The sequence below is a fragment of the Oncorhynchus gorbuscha genome, linkage group LG05, assembly GCF_021184085.1.
Source record: "Oncorhynchus gorbuscha isolate QuinsamMale2020 ecotype Even-year linkage group LG05, OgorEven_v1.0, whole genome shotgun sequence".
NCBI lineage: Eukaryota > Metazoa > Chordata > Actinopteri > Salmoniformes > Salmonidae > Oncorhynchus > Oncorhynchus gorbuscha.
In genome coordinates, this window is record NC_060177.1 from 13989574 (window position 1) to 14006070 (window position 16497).

The following is a 16497-nucleotide window of genomic DNA, read 5'->3' on the forward strand; positions in this document are numbered from 1 at the left end:
GCAGGTAAAGGGTTATTATCTTATTAAGTTTAGTAGTTTGATGTTCCTGGACTGTTACCAGCATACGACTTGTCACCAGCATACGACTTGCAGGTAAAGGGTTATTATCTTATTAAGTTTAGTAGTTTGATGTTCCTGGACTGTCACCAGCATACGACTTGCAGGTAAAGGGTTATTATCTTATTAAGTTTAGTAGTTTGATGTTCCTGGACTGTTACCAGCATACGACTTGCAGGTAAAGGGTTATTATCTTATTAAGTTTAGTAGTTTGATGTTCCTGGACTGTCACCAGCATACGACTTGCAGGTAAAGGGTTATTATCTTATTAAGTTTAGTAGTTTGATGTTCCTGGACTGTCACCAACATACGACTTGCAGGTAAAGGGTTATTATCTTATTAAGTTTAGTAGTTTGATGTTCCTGGACTGTTACCAGCATACGACTTGTCACCAGCATACGACTTGCAGGTAAAGGGTTATTATCTTATTAAGTTTAGTAGTTTGATGTTCCTGGACTGTCACCAGCATACGACTTGCAGGTAAAGGGTTATTATCTTATTAAGTTTAGTAGTTTGATGTTCCTGGACTGTTACCAGCATACGACTTGCAGGTAAAGGGTTATTATCTTATTAAGTTTAGTAGTTTGATGTTCCTGGACTGTCACCAGCATATGACTTGCAGGTAAAGGGTTATTATCTTATTAAGTTTAGTAGTTTGATGTTCCTGGACTGTCACCAACATACGACTTGCAGGTAAAGGGTTATTATCTTATTAAGTTTAGTAGTTTGATGTTCCTGGACTGTCACCAGCATACGACTTGTCACCAGCATACGACTTGCAGGTAAAGGGTTATTATCTTATTAAGTTTAGTAGTTTGATGTTCCTGGACTGTTACCAGCATACGACTTGCAGGTAAAGGGTTATTATCTTATTAAGTTTAGTAGTTTGATGTTCCTGGACTGTCACCAGCATACGACTTGCAGGTAAAGGGTTATTATCTTATTAAGTTTAGTAGTTTGATGTTCCTGGACTGTCACCAGCATACGACTTGCAGGTAAAGGGTTATTATCTTATTAAGTTTAGTAGTTTGATGTTCCTGGACTGTCACCAGCATACGACTTGCAGGTAAAGGGTTATTATCTTATTAAGTTTAGTAGTTTGATGTTCCTGGACTGTCACCAGCATACGACTTGCAGGTAAAGGGTTATTATCTTATTAAGTTTAGTAGTTTGATGTTCCTGGACTGTCACCAGCATACGACTTGTCACCAGCATACGACTTGCAGGTAAAGGGTTATTATCTTATTAAGTTTAGTAGTTTGATGTTCCTGGACTGTTACCAGCATACGACTTGCAGGTAAAGGGTTATTATCTTATTAAGTTTAGTAGTTTGATGTTCCTGGACTGTTACCAGCATACGACTTGTCACCAGCATACGACTTGCAGGTAAAGGGTTATTATCTTATTAAGTTTAGTAGTTTGATGTTCCTGGACTGTTACCAACATACGACTTGCAGGTAAAGGGTTATTATCTTATTAAGTTTAGTAGTTTGATGTTCCTGGACTGTCACCAGCATACGACTTGTCACCAGCATACGACTTGCAGGTAAAGGGTTATTATCTTATTAAGTTTAGTAGTTTGATGTTCCTGGACTGTCACCAGCATACGACTTGTCACCAGCATACGACTTGCAGGTAAAGGGTTATTATCTAATTAAGTTTAGTAGTTTGATGTTCCTGGACTGTCACCAGCATACGACTTGCAGGTAAAGGGTTATTATCTTATTAAGTTTAGTAGTTTGATGTTCCTGGACTGTCACCAGCATACGACTTGCAGGTAAAGGGTTATTATCTTATTAAGTTTAGTAGTTTGATGTTCCTGGACTGTCACCAGCATACGACTTGTCACCAGCATACGACTTGCAGGTAAAGGGTTATTATCTTATTAAGTTTAGTAGTTTGATGTTCCTGGACTGTCACCAGCATACGACTTGCAGGTAAAGGGTTATTATCTTATTAAGTTTAGTAGTTTGATGTTCCTGGACTGTCACCAGCATACGACTTGCAGGTAAAGGGTTATTATCTTATTAAGTTTAGTAGTTTGATGTTTCTGGACTGTCACCAGCATACGACTTGCAGGTAAAGGGTTATTATCTTATTAAGTTTAGTAGTTTGATGTTCCTGGACTGTCACCAGCATACGACTTGTCACCAGCATACGACTTGCAGGTAAAGGGTTATTATCTTATTAAGTTTAGTAGTTTGATGTTCCTGGACTGTTACCAGCATACGACTTGCAGGTAAAGGGTTATTATCTAATTAAGTTTAGTAGTTTGATGTTCCTGGACTGTTACCAACATACGACTTGTCACCAACATACGACTTGCAGGTAAAGGGTTATTATCTTATTAAGTTTAGTAGTTTGATGTTCCTGGACTGTTACCAACATACGACTTGTCACCAACATACGACTTGCAGGTAAAGGGTTATTATCTAATTAAGTTTAGTAGTTTGATGTTCCTGGACTGTCACCAACATACGACTTGTCACCAACATACGACTTGCAGGTAAAGGGTTATTATCTAATTAAGTTTAGTAGTTTGATGTTCCTGGACTGTCACCAGCATACGACTTGTCACCAACATACGACTTGCAGGTAAAGGGTTATTATCTAATTAAGTTTAGTAGTTTGATGTTCCTGGACTGTTACCAGCATACGACTTGCAGGTAAAGGGTTATTATCTAATTAAGTTTAGTAGTTTGATGTTCCTGGACTGTTACCAACATACGACTTGTCACCAACATACGACTTGCAGGTAAAGGGTTATTATCTTATTAAGTTTAGTAGTTTGATGTTCCTGGACTGTTACCAGCATACGACTTGTCACCAACATACGACTTGCAGGTAAAGGGTTATTATCTAATTAAGTTTAGTAGTTTGATGTTCCTGGACTGTCACCAACATACGACTTGTCACCAACATACGACTTGCAGGTAAAGGGTTATTATCTAATTAAGTTTAGTAGTTTGATGTTCCTGGACTGTCACCAGCATACGACTTGTCACCAACATACGACTTGTCACCAACATACGACTTGCAGGTAAAGGGTTATTATCTAATTAAGTTTAGTAGTTTGATGTTCCTGGACTGTCACCAGCATACGACTTGTCACCAACATACGACTTGCAGGTAAAGGGTTATTATCTAGTTAAGTTTAGTAGTTTGATGTTCCTGGACTGTCACCAGCATACGACTTGTCACCAACATACGACTTGCAGTTAAAGGGTTATTATCTAATTAAGTTTAGTAGTTTGATGTTCCTGGACTGTCACCAGCATACGACTTGTCACCAACATACGACTTGTCACCAAAATACGACTTGCAGGTAAAGGGTTATTATCTAATTAAGTTTAGTAGTTTGATGTTCCTGGACTGTCACCAGCATACGACTTGTCACCAACATACGACTTGCAGGTAAAGGGTTATTATCTAGTTAAGTTTAGTAGTTTGATGTTCCTGGACTGTCACCAGCATACGACTTGTCACCAACATACGACTTGCAGGTAAAGGGTTATTATCTAATTAAGTTTAGTAGTTTGATGTTCCTGGACTGTCACCAGCATACGACTTGTCACCAACATACAACCTGCAGGTAAAGGGTTATTATTGCAGGGAAAACATTGGACTTGTTAAGATAACTTGTTTGATAAAAGACAGTAAGTTGTGTGATTGGAATGTTTTACTGGCCGTGTCACACCCTGATCTGTTTTACCTGTCCTTGTTCTTGTCTCCACCCCCCTCCAGGTGTCGCTCATCTTCCCCATTATCCCCTGGGTATTTATACCTGTGTTTTCTGTCTGTCTGTGCCAGTTCGTCTTGTTTGTTCAAGCCTACCAGTGGTTTGTCTCAGCGCCTGTTTTTCCCTAGTCTCGCTTTCGCTCGGCCTCCTGGTTTTTGAACTTTGCCTGTCCTGACCCTGTTCCCGCCCGCCTCTGACCCTGCCTGCCGTCCTGTTCCTTTGCTCCTGCTCTTGATTACCGACCTCTGCCTGACCTGACCTGTCGTTTGCCTGCCCCGGTGGTTACAATAAACATTGTTACTTCACACAGTCTGCACTTGGGTCTTACCTTGATTCCTGACAGGCTGACCCTTTAAGACATTGTCTGGGAAATGGTGGTCATTGCTACAGTACAACTCAGCTCATGTATGTGATTCCAGAAACCAGGTATCTTGGTTGTAAAAAGTAACAAAATGGGTTCGGCTCTTTACACATAAGACTAGATAACTATAATCGACACACAAATATTGAGGCCATGTGTACTGTACATAATATACTGTTCTTTATTGTTCTCTAAATGCTGGTCCAGGGTTAGTCCATTTGTTCTCTCTCTGTCAATCTGAATAAACCTCTCAGAGAGAGAACCTGACCACTGTGACTGACTTCAGGAAAGCTTTGACGATGTACAGACTCAGTGGGCCTTGCCATTGAGAAAGGCTGCCGTAGGTAGACCTGGCCCTCAAGAGAAGACGCACTGCAAACATGAGATGGAAACTGAGCTGCACTTCCAAACCTCTTGTCAAATGTATGACCATATTGGAGGCATGTTTCCCTCAGATTACACAGATACACAAAGAATTTGAAAACAAACCCCATTTTGGGTGAAATACCAGTGTGCCATCACAGCAGCAAAATGTGTGACCTGCTGCCACAATAAGATGACAACCAGTGAAGAACAAACACCATTGTAAATATTTTGCCTTTTATACTTGAACTATTTGCACAGAATATAACATTTGAAATGTCTTTATTCCTTAGGGACATTTGTGAGTGTGTAACACTCTGGGCATAGTAGGTGCGAAGTCAGGCGCAGGAAGCAGAGAGTACAGGGTAGTGCTATTTATTGCACACACGGCAAACATAAGCCACCCCACGAAATACAGGGCGCACACAAAACAAATGCCCCAAACACGGGGACTCAAACAGTCCGGAGAAAAACCCACGAACGAAACACGTCAACATCAAACGTGCCCAACATCAAACGTGCCCAGAGCAACACAAAACAATCCCGCACAAAGAGGAGGCGGGCCTACTGGCTAACATAGCCCGACTAATCAGCCTACACACAAAACAGGTGAAACCAATAAACAGAAAGGGGAAAAGGGATCAGTGGCAGCTTGTAGGTGACGGTGACCGCCGAGCGCCACCCGAGCAGGAAGGACCTTCGGTAGGAGTCGTGACAGAGTGTCATGTTTACTGTACATTTTTATTGTTTATTTCACTTTTGTTTATTATCCAGTTCACTTTCTTTGGCATTGTTAACATGTGTTTCCCATGCCAATAAAGCCCTTACATTTAATTGAGAGAGAGAGGGGACAGTGGATGTATCGGACTGTCAGTGATGTTTTTGATCTGATCTGAGGCGCTGCTGGTGTCAGAGGTTTCAGGCGGCAGGCTCTTCCTAGTGGGACCCTGGTACCTGTTACTCCTCAGTAGGCTCCCTGCCTCACCCCTCCATCCCTCCTCTGTCCCCGGGCTCGCCAATCCAACACTCCTGGCTTACCCCCCCCCAGCTTGGGGGCTCCCCACCTCACCTCCTACCCCTTCCCCCGCCTCCCAGCTTTCACCTCTAATCAGCATTCAGCCCACTACCTCAGTCCTCTCATCACAAACCCTCCTGGATTTCTTTTCATACTATGGGGGTATGATAGCCACTTAATAATTCATATTTAGAGTGAATACCCGTGCACTGAGAAATTCTGATTCATCCTGTCTTCCAGTAGCTTGGTTTGTCCACAGCATTCTCTTTCTTGCATCATTTAAGCCTGATGGTTTTGCTTGTGTGGCTTTTGGTTAAACTTGATTTGCGCCCTTTGCAGTACGGTTGTTCAGTTGAGTCGTCTCCATTTTGTTGGTTGGAAAGTTTGGAATGAAAGGGCGGATGGGAGGATGGGCCGCAGAGAAGGTCTTTCTTCTCTCAAACAACATGCCACTTTAAAGCATTTGAACAGACTCCCAGATCCCAGATTGTACCTATAAAGTTTAAAGAGAAACAAGAACACAAGCAGAAGCCAGATATGATCTGACCCATGATTGTTGACCAGAGAGAACAGACTGAGCCAGCCAGCCAGCCAGCCAGCTCCCATTTTCAGATGTGGCTGTGTGTGAGATTAGAGGGGAATGTTCTGTGAATGTGTTTGTGTGTGAAGGTGTTTGCGTGTGAAGGTGTGTGAGAAGCAGCCTGAGTAGCTGAATTCTTTCTATTGCCCTTAACCATTACAAGCATTGTATGGACAAATCAACCCTGAATAGATCACAGGAACTGTGTCTTTCCTTGTCACAACACCAAACATCATTCCTCTGGCTTCTCAGATCATGCTGGAACATTGTGGGCCAATAGGAGAACTGGCTCTTGCCATGCTGAGAACCAATAGGAAAGCAGGTTGTTAACACTCGCTAATCCAATGAGAGAACAGGGTGTAGATGGGCTCCGGGCCAATGACAGGAGAGTGTCTGTCTTTGTTACATGTGGTGTCCAGATTGATGTAAAAGCTTTAACCTGTGTGAACAACATGGATAGGTCACACATCATTTACTCACATGGAAAGACTCTTTCAGATTGTTCCTTTTAGTTTTTTATGTTTTAGTTTAGATTGTAAGATTGATATTTACGTATCTGTGTAAGCAAGTGTGTCTGCAGTCTTTGTGAGCCCCGCCTGCATGAACCCAGGCTATTTTTCCTGTTCGTTTTGCTTTCATGTTTCCATATGAAGGTGATCAGAAGTAAATCAATCTAAATGATGGGGTGGTATGTTTACTCCTTAGGATCAGGCAGAGAGACATCTGTCCTTTCCCTTTATGCATGTTCTTTTTGGAGTTCCACTTGTCAGGAGGGAGACAAATATAGTTTAGGACAAACACAAATGAATGGGTGGGTTCAGCAATGCTCAGAGCAACAAGCCACAGAGGAAGATGTTACCTAGCAGCCTACACAGGCTTCCTCCCTCTAACTGTTCTGGAAACAAAATGTCTGTGTGTGTCCTAGTCTGCACTGCACCTTTACAGCTCCACCACTAGACAGGAGCGCTATACAAACAGGGGAGGAAGTAGCTGCTGCACCACCACATTAACCGGAGGAGGAGACGGTGTTAACAATGATTAGTCACCCTGCTATAATGTGTGTCTCACTTCCTGGTTAAATACTTCCTGGTTACAGAGTGGCGAGGCGGACTGTAGGCCCTAGTTACCACTAGACAGGAGCGCTATACAAACAGGGGAGGAAGTAGCTGCTGCACCACCACATTAACCGGAGGAGGAGACGGTGTTAACAATGATTAGTCACCCTGCTATAATGTGTGTCTCACTTCCTGGTTAAATACTTCCTGGTTACAGAGTGGCGAGGCGGATTGTAGGCCCTAGTTACCACTAGGCAGGGCAGTCTGTGGAAGAGCTTAATTCTCCCTTTACGCTGTGTGACTCATTCAGGTTAAATAAAGACAGGTGCCATTTTAGTTTAGTCCTGATGGTGTTGTGCCGAAACATGTATTACACCCTGAGGACTGTGACTCCTGTAGAGTTTTCATGTATGCAAATGTCATTTCACCAAGCAAACACTGTCCTCTCTCTCCACACAGATGTGTCCTGTAAAAATATGTAATATAGCACATTACAGGGAGAGGAGAAAATCATATGAAGATATTACAGGTATTAAATGAAGGGAATGTAAAGTATGTTACCTGCAGGGTGGGAAACCTCATCTTGACTGAAAGGGTAATAACTTTAGAAGAGGTAAACATATGGTCATTCCATTGAGGGGTTTTGTTAGTAACTTCGTCCCCAGGCTATTGCACACAGTACATATAAAACTGGGATATCAACGATTCAATGTTTTCCTTAGTGGGAGGGACCATGTAATTCTATGGGAGTGACCAACAGGGTAAAGTATTTGTCATCAATTAATTTTTGTGAATCACACAACTGCAAGGTGTTACTTGGGAGATGATTGGTTGGTAGATTAAGCCACTATGCACCGGGGGTTTCTCCCAGTCTTTCTGTATTGGCTAACAAAGACCAAGTTTGACGTGTCTGGGAACAGGATTAGCTTTGTAGTGCTCTTTTTTGCCATTATCATGGGATGTCCAATCCAAAATCAACACACACGACCACGGCTCTGCTCACAGGTAGGTTGTGTAAGTGCAGCAGATAGGCCTAGCTCTCTCTTTTATACAGATGTGTCTGTGTGCATACAGTATTTTCTTTTTAAAGTTTTTATTTATTTAACCTGTCAAGTCAGTTAAAGAACAAATTCGTATTTACAATGACGGCCTACCCCGGCCAATGCTGGGCCAATTGTGCGCCACCCTATGGGACTCCCAATCACAGCCAAATATGATGCAGCCTGGATTCAAACCAGGGACTGCAGTGAGGCCTCTTGCATTGAGATGCAGTGTCTTAGACTGCTCTGCCGTTCGGGAGCCCTTTTCCAGACTGTCACTGTCAGTATAGATGCAGTGTCTTAGACCACTGCGCCACTCTGGTAGAGTCAAGTGTAGAACAGAGCCCTGCAAAAAGAAGAAGGAGAGGGAGGAGGATGAGGAGAGGGAGGTGAAGAGGGAGTGGAGGAGGTTGGAGAGGAGGAGAATGAGAAGGAGGTGGAGAGGGAAGAGAAAGAGGAGGAAAAGGGAGTGGGGGAGCTGGGAGAGGAGGAGGAGAGGGAGGAGAAGGAGGAAGAAGAGGAGAAGGAGGAGGCAGCATAGAAGGTGAAGGAGGTGGGAGAGGAGGAGGAGGAGGAGAGGGTGGAGGAGGAGGAGGAGGTGGAGGAGGTGGGAGAGGAAGGAGGAGGCACAGGATGAGGAGTGGGAGGAGGAAGAGGGAAGGGAGGAAGTGAGAGAGGAGGTGGAGGAAGAGGATAAGATGGGAGAGGAGGAGGAAGAGTAAAGGGGGAGGTGGGAATGAGGAGGAATGAGGAGGAATGAGGAGGACGTTGGAGAGGAGGAGGGGATAGGAGAGGAGGAGAAGGAGGAGGAAGAGGAAGAAGAGGAGAGGGAGGAGGCAGAATAGAAGGTGAAGGAGGTGGGAGGAGGAGGAGGAGGAGGAGGAGGAGGAGGAGGAGGAGGAGGAGGAGGAGGAGGAGGAGGAGGAGGAGGAGGAGGAGGAGGAGGAGGAGGAGAGGGAGGTGGAGGAGGTGGAGGAGGTGGGAGAGGAGAAAGAGGAGGGAGGAGGCACAGGATGAGGAGAGGGAAGAGGAAGAGGGAGTGGAGGAAGTGAGAGAGGAGGTGGAGGAAGAGGAGAAGGTGGGAGAGGAGGAGGAAGAGTAAAGGGGGAGGTGGGAATGAGGGAGGAGGATGTGGGAGAGGAGGAGGGGATAGGAGAGGAGGAGAAAGAGGGGGCATAACGGAAGGGGGGAGATGAGGAAGAGGAAGAGGAGGAGGTGGTCTTCCTAGAGATAGCTGCCCAGAGGAGACACCGTTAAGAGGTGAAGCAGTCAAATGCTATGCTCCTGATGTGCTGGCACACCATCATAACCCCAGGCTGTTACTGTGCTGTTGTGGAGAGGGGAGGAGAGGTGGGAAGAGTAGAGGAGAGGAGAGAGGGAGAGGGAGAGGAGGAGACTGACAGTAGTTCTTTGTGGCTCGCTTCAGCCTGCTTATTCATAGCACAGCCCCAACCCATCTGACAGGATACACGCACACACACAAACACGCACACGCACTCACACAGCACATACACAGCTTACAGTTTATCTACAGGAGCCCACAGCTAACAACCAATAACCCAGTACTCAGTCTGGAAGCACACACACTGAGCCGACATGGTTAGAGACTATGTGAGGACGGGGCCTGATAACACTGTGTCCAACTGTCTGACACAAGAGCAAACTTTATTACATGTACACACACACACACACACACACACACACACACACACACACACACACACACACACACACACACACACACACACACACACACACACACACACACACACACACACACACACACACACACCTCAACCAGCCTAAATGTGCCGTGCAGGGCTCCTGAGAGACGGAAGAAGCACCTGGTTGCCCGCGGTGATGATCTTTCTCAGTCTCAGATGACAAAACGGCCAGCTTTATGGAAACACCTTGGTGTTAACACCACTGAATGGAACCTTTGTTTTTCAATTCCTGTGTTGTGTGAACAATGTTATGGTTTCACTGACTGATAATTACTAGAGACTGAAGACTGGGTTGTTCTTCTCTCTCTCTCTCTCTCTCTCTCTCTCTCTCTCTCTCTCTCTCTCTCTCTCTCTCTCTCTCTCTCTCTCTCTCTCTCTCTCTCTCTCTCTCTCTCTCTCTCTCTCTCTCTCTCTCTCTCTCTCTCTCTCTCTCTCTCTCTCTCTCTCTCTCTCTCTCTCTCTCTCTCTCACTCTCACTCTCACTCTCTTCTCTCTGCTCTCTCCTCCCTCTCTCCCTCCCTCCTCTCCCTCCCTCCCTCCCCTCCCTCCCTCCCTCCCTCCCTCCCTCCCTCCCTCCCCTCTTGCTCTTTTCCGCTCCTGCCTGACAGGCTTATCTTCTCAGTCGGTCGGTGTGTGTGTGTGGACCATGACAGTAATGGTACCTGACACCTACTTTAGCGCCTTTCACACACATTGAGACTATCATTTGCCAAACTTACTTACTCTGGGGAGAGAAAAACAACCCGTTTGGAGCAAATGAAGGGTGTAGAAACGTTTTTTGTTTTTGTTTTTGTTCTCTGATAATTTGAACCAGGTCAGAAAATGAACGTGTTGCTATATAATTGTGAGGTAAGTGTTAAATGAGGCCCATGGGGTGCAGGGTTGTTTTCCTGCCCTCGGGGGCTGGGACTGTGAGGCCTTGATGGAACTTAATGCAACACATATTTATTGTGTTAGGTTGAGCTGAGGTGTGACGGGTTTGATGCTGCCTCCATTACAGTCATTAGTGGGGATGAAACAGCAAGCTAGCGGCCACTGAAAGCTGCTCTCTCTCCCCTGTCATCCTCTCTCTGTGTTCAAAGCACAAGCTGCTGTAACTGAAATGGCCATATGGGAAATGACCCTTTGGCTTCATGGTGAACGGATGATTGAGGCTTGATCTGCCAGTTGTCCTAGTAACACAATGCAATAACAATCATTTTACGCTGCGACAGTAAAGTACCAGGGTGCAAAAGCATTGGAGAGGAAATGGCATGAAATCACCCCTTCAGCAGACTGTCTAGAGTTTCTAGATCTTGCAGGTGACTACAATCTTATCTTGACACTCGCTTTACTTAAACCTGAATATGAGCAGTCATGGACAGCATGCTTGAGCGCCTATTCAACCTCAGGAGGCTGAAGAAATTCGGCTTGTCACCAAAAGCACTCACAAACTTCTACAGATGCACAATCGAGAGCATCCTGGCGGGCTGTATCACCGCCTGGTACGGCAACTGCTCCGCCCTCAACCGTAAGGCTCTCCAGAGGGTAGTGAGGACTGCACAACGCATCACCGGGGGCAAACTACCTGCCCTCCAGGACACCTACACCACCCGATGTTACAGGAAGGCCATAAAGATCATCAAGGACATCAACCACCCGAACCACTGCCTGTTCACCCCGCTATCATCCAGAAGGCGAGGTCAGTACAGGTGCATCAAAGCTGGGACCGAGAGACTGAAAAACAGCTTCTATCTCAAGGCCATCAGACTGTTAAACAGCCACCACTAACATTGAGTGGCTGCTGCCAACACACTGTCATTGACACTGACCCAACTCCAGCCATTTTAATAATGGGAATTGATGGGAAATGATGTAAATATATCACTAGCCACTTTAAACAATGCTACCTTATATAATGTTACTTACCCTACATTATTCATCTCATATGCATATGTATATACTGTACTCTACATCATCGACTGCATCCTTATGTAACACATGTATCACTAGCCACTTTAACTATGCCACTTTGTTTACTTTGTCTACACACTCATCTCATATGTATATACTGTACTCGATACCATCTACTGTATGCTGCTCTGTACCATCACTCATTCATATATCCTTATGTACATGTTCCTTATCCCCTTACACTGTGTATAAGACAGTAGTTTTGGAATTGTTAGTAGATTACTTGTTGGTTATCACTGCATTGTCGGAACTAGAAGCACAAGCATTTCGCTACACTCGCATTAACATCTGCTAACCATGTGTATGTGACAAATAAAATATGATTTGATTTGATTTGATTTGACCTGACAACTTTTTTGAGGATTAAAGCCTTATAGGAGATAGTTGCGGTAGTGCCATGATATTGAGGCATGTTCTGTTGCTTGATCCATTTCAGTGTGTCTAACCCTGTGATCCATTTCAGTGTGTCTAACCCTGTGATCCATTTCAGTGTGTCTAACCCTGTGATCCGTGTGCTAACATGACCCACTGGGGTAAGATGACTGCCTTAGCTCCCAGCTCCCTGTCTTTGTCCTCAGTGATGGCTTATAGCACAGACCCCCTGTTTACCCTGGCCAACACAATGGCCAAGTCTAAACTCCTTTTGTGGTGCGGATTATGAGGCAGATTTACCTCAATTTGATCTGGGAGGGCCCCCTTTCATCAGCCTGGAGGTCTAATGCCCTTATCTGGCTTAACCTGACTGCCCTCGTAGGGACCAGGACCCCCCAGGGCCCCCCCAGGGCCCCCATACCCACACCTCTCACCCCCTTCAAATACCCCCACCCCCCACCCTCCCTCTCAACTCCCTCTCATCGCCCTGTCACCCTTCTCTCCCTCATGCTTCCTCACCTCCTCTCATTGCCTCTCACCCCCTTCTCCCTCCACTCCAAAGGCCCATGGGAACCACGGTGTCACTGGGGCTTGACCATGGCAAAGGCTTCTGGGACGACAGGACCCAGCTGGGGACGACATCACAGAGCTCTTGTTTTAATGTTCTACACGTCATAAACACACCAGGAATCAACATACAACACATATTCAGTATCTAAACAATGTGTCAACACTATGATCCCAGATTGATAGACTTGGGTAGCAACAAGATATCCTTTTAGTGTTCTTGGATGTTTTGAATATGAATAAAACAGATAATTGTCTCTATTTGCTATTGATGGAATGGTTTTACCATTGCTAAGAGTGTTACGTTGTGAGGCTTTTCATGAATATCCATGACCAGAGTGATGGTGTTGTTTATGTGAACTCTAGCTCAAAGGTCATGCCGAGATTGGACAGAAAAATGCCCTTTCAGACAAGAGGTGTTTCTCCAGAAAACATGTTTTTTTAAGGATAGGATAAAAGTGTGTGTCTTAGCATGCCTTTTATCAGAGCTGTCACGGATCAGCAGACACTCTTTATAGGAGATACTGTAGCAGCCTCCTCCTGAGTTGGTGTGTGGTCATCCAGACATGACATAACTTGCACAGTCACTGCTGGCTCTATCATCACTGTATGGATGTGATAGCTTGGATAGAGGCTTCCTGATTCAATCGCTGGAGCCAAGAGACATTCTGCAAACAGAGAGAGAGAGAGTGTGTTTGAGTTTTAAATCATCTTTATTGGGTCTGAGAGCCCACAACACTATAAACACTGTCGTGTCTTTACTATCATTAAATTGAAGACTTAGTTTTTTATCAAAGATTCTCTGTAATTAGTATTACGCGATTAAACTGATTAATCATATAACCGTAATTAACTAGGATGTCGGGGAACCAAGGAAAATATTCAGATTACAGTTATAATTTCCCAATACAACCTTTCAGATATTTTCATATCTGATCAATAGTCTTCTGATTCATAAATTATTTATTTTACCTCATGTTAGTCTCATTCCAAATGTCGTAAATTGTTGGTTATCTGCACGAATCCAGTCTTCATTATGAGTCATCCATACATCAATTGTCTTAAATAATTTATTTATTACTAACTAAGTAATTCACAGAAGTGCGCACACAAACAAACAAAGTAAATATGGTTACAAGAAATGATAAGGGAATGTGCCCTAGTGGGCTAAACCAGCCTCGCGGCTTGTTAGACAAAAGGGAAGTGGTGGTCGACCAAGAAGTCACTACAGGGTTAATAATTATAACAATTTAAATGCTAATCCTTTACATAGGAACGCTCACTCATTCGGGAACAATTGCAATCAATATATATATTTACGCTCAGTGTGTCGTCTTGATCGCTGTTGAAAAGTTAGTTTGAGGAGTTTTCGTCCTCTCTCTCTCGTTAGGATGGATCGTTCAGAGTGACATTCATTTGCTTCGTTATAGAATGGATGTTTCGGCGGATGTCGTTCTTCGCGTTCAATGATACAGAATTCCTAGCTGCAGACTAGTAATTAATATCAAAGATTTGTTCTTATTCTGTAGGTATGGATAGTCGAAGAGTTTAACCACGTGGTATGGTTAAAAGATTCAGCAATGTTCTGCAACCTTTGTACTCCCGTGATTGAGAGAAACATGGTCTACTGATAATTTCTCAAAATTGGGGTTTTATTCAGAATTCCAGAAAAGGGGCTGTCCCAGGATGCCTGACCCTAACTGGGCTCATGGGCGGTCCAGGATGCCTGACCCTAACTGGGCTCATGGGCGGTCCTCTGATTTAGTTAAACTCAAAAGGGAATTGGAGTTTCCTTCATTGAACAGTCCAAAATCACATTACACAATTTTACAAACAGTATCATACTCACTCATTCATCTTATACAACAATTAGATGTAAACCTCATATCTGAGGCTATTATATAAACAGCGTTATGGTAATGTGGCCACACCGTCTCCCATGAGCTTCCCCAAGTTGTGACAAACGGACCAGTTCGTAGCTGGATTCTTCCCCGATCTTTTATACCTTCTCCGGAACATAACATGTTGTTCGGACCTCAAGTTCTGTGAGGTTCAAGAAATTCCTTTGTTCTCTTTGAAACTTCACTCTATCTCTATACTGTGTGGCCATATGGCAGGGTCTTCCCTAGAAATGTACGACCTCACTCTGACCACAGCAGTCTGGTTGTAGAAGCAGAGAGCGGGGGATGGCAACATCATGACAACACTCATACAAAACCATAGTTACACATCAATTAAAAACACAACACAAAATTCTCCTCCACAGTAACTAAACATAACAGCTCCTGAATAACCCATATACTCATAAGCAGTTCAATATTGTTAACCAGTTTGTATTAGGCAAACTCAACCCTCAGTCTCACTGCCAACATTCCCTCCAGCATTCCCACCACATCCACAGACCCCTGTCCCCGAATATTGTTCTTTCAGGTCTTCCACGTTGCTAATTTTGCTGCCCCTGAGACAAAATTAAGCAAAGTAACTACACCCCTTCGACTAAACCTGTACTTTAGCCCAAATATAAACAGTTGGGAAGAGAACCTCTCCCAGAGCTGAGAACCAATTAGTGATCAGGCAAATCATCCCGACCAACGTGCGACATTGTAAAAACAAATGTGCCAGAGTTTCAGACTCAGCAGAAAATGGACACCCTTCCTCAACTGTCTGATCCAGGTGTACCAGATGCATATTGGTGGCTATGGCTCCATGTATCATCCTCCATTGTAGGTCAGCTGTCCTCTTTTCAATAGGCAGTTTGTATAAAGACCTCCAACATCCTTTTGGGGGGCACCTGGACCAAACACACCCGCCCACCTCGTCGATTTTTACCCCTTCCAGAGAAGAGGCAAAGGACACTTTTACACAGATTTTGTACATGTCCTTCTTTCACACCGCCTTGAACTCCCCCAGCTCTGGGGTATCGAAGGAAAGCAACATCCCCATGGCCTCCTCGACATCCCCTGCTGCATCACTAACAATCAGTGCAGTGAACACATAATCCAGACCCTCCTTCCTCCTCTAATGCCTCCACCGCATCACTAACAATCAGTGCAGGAAACACATAATCCAGACCCTCCTTCCTCCTCTAATGCCTCCACCGCAGCACTAACAATCAGTGCAGGGAACACATAATCCAGACCCTCCTTCCTCCTCTAATGCCTCCACCGCATCACTAACAATCAGTGCAGGAAACACATAATCCAGACCCTCCTTCCTCCTCTAATGCCTCCACCGCATCACTAACAATCAGTGCAGGAAACACATAATCCAGACCCTCCTTCCTCCTCTAATGCCTCCACCGCAGCACTAACAATCAGTGCAGGGAACACATAATCCAGACCCTCCTTCCTCTTCTAATGCCTCCACCGCATCACTAACAATCAGTGCAGGAAACACATAATCCAGACCCTCCTTCCTCCTCTAATGCCTCCACCGCAGCACTAACATTCAGTGCAGGGAACACATAATCCAGACCCTCCTTCCTCCTCTAATGCCTCCACCGCAGCACTAACAATCAGTGCAGGAAACACATAATCCAGACCCTCCTTCCTCCTCTAATGCCTCCACCGCAGCACTAACATTCAGTGCAGGGAACACATAATCCAGACTCTCCTTTCTCCTCAATTGCCCCCACCGCAGCACTAACAATCAGTGCAGGGAACACATAATCC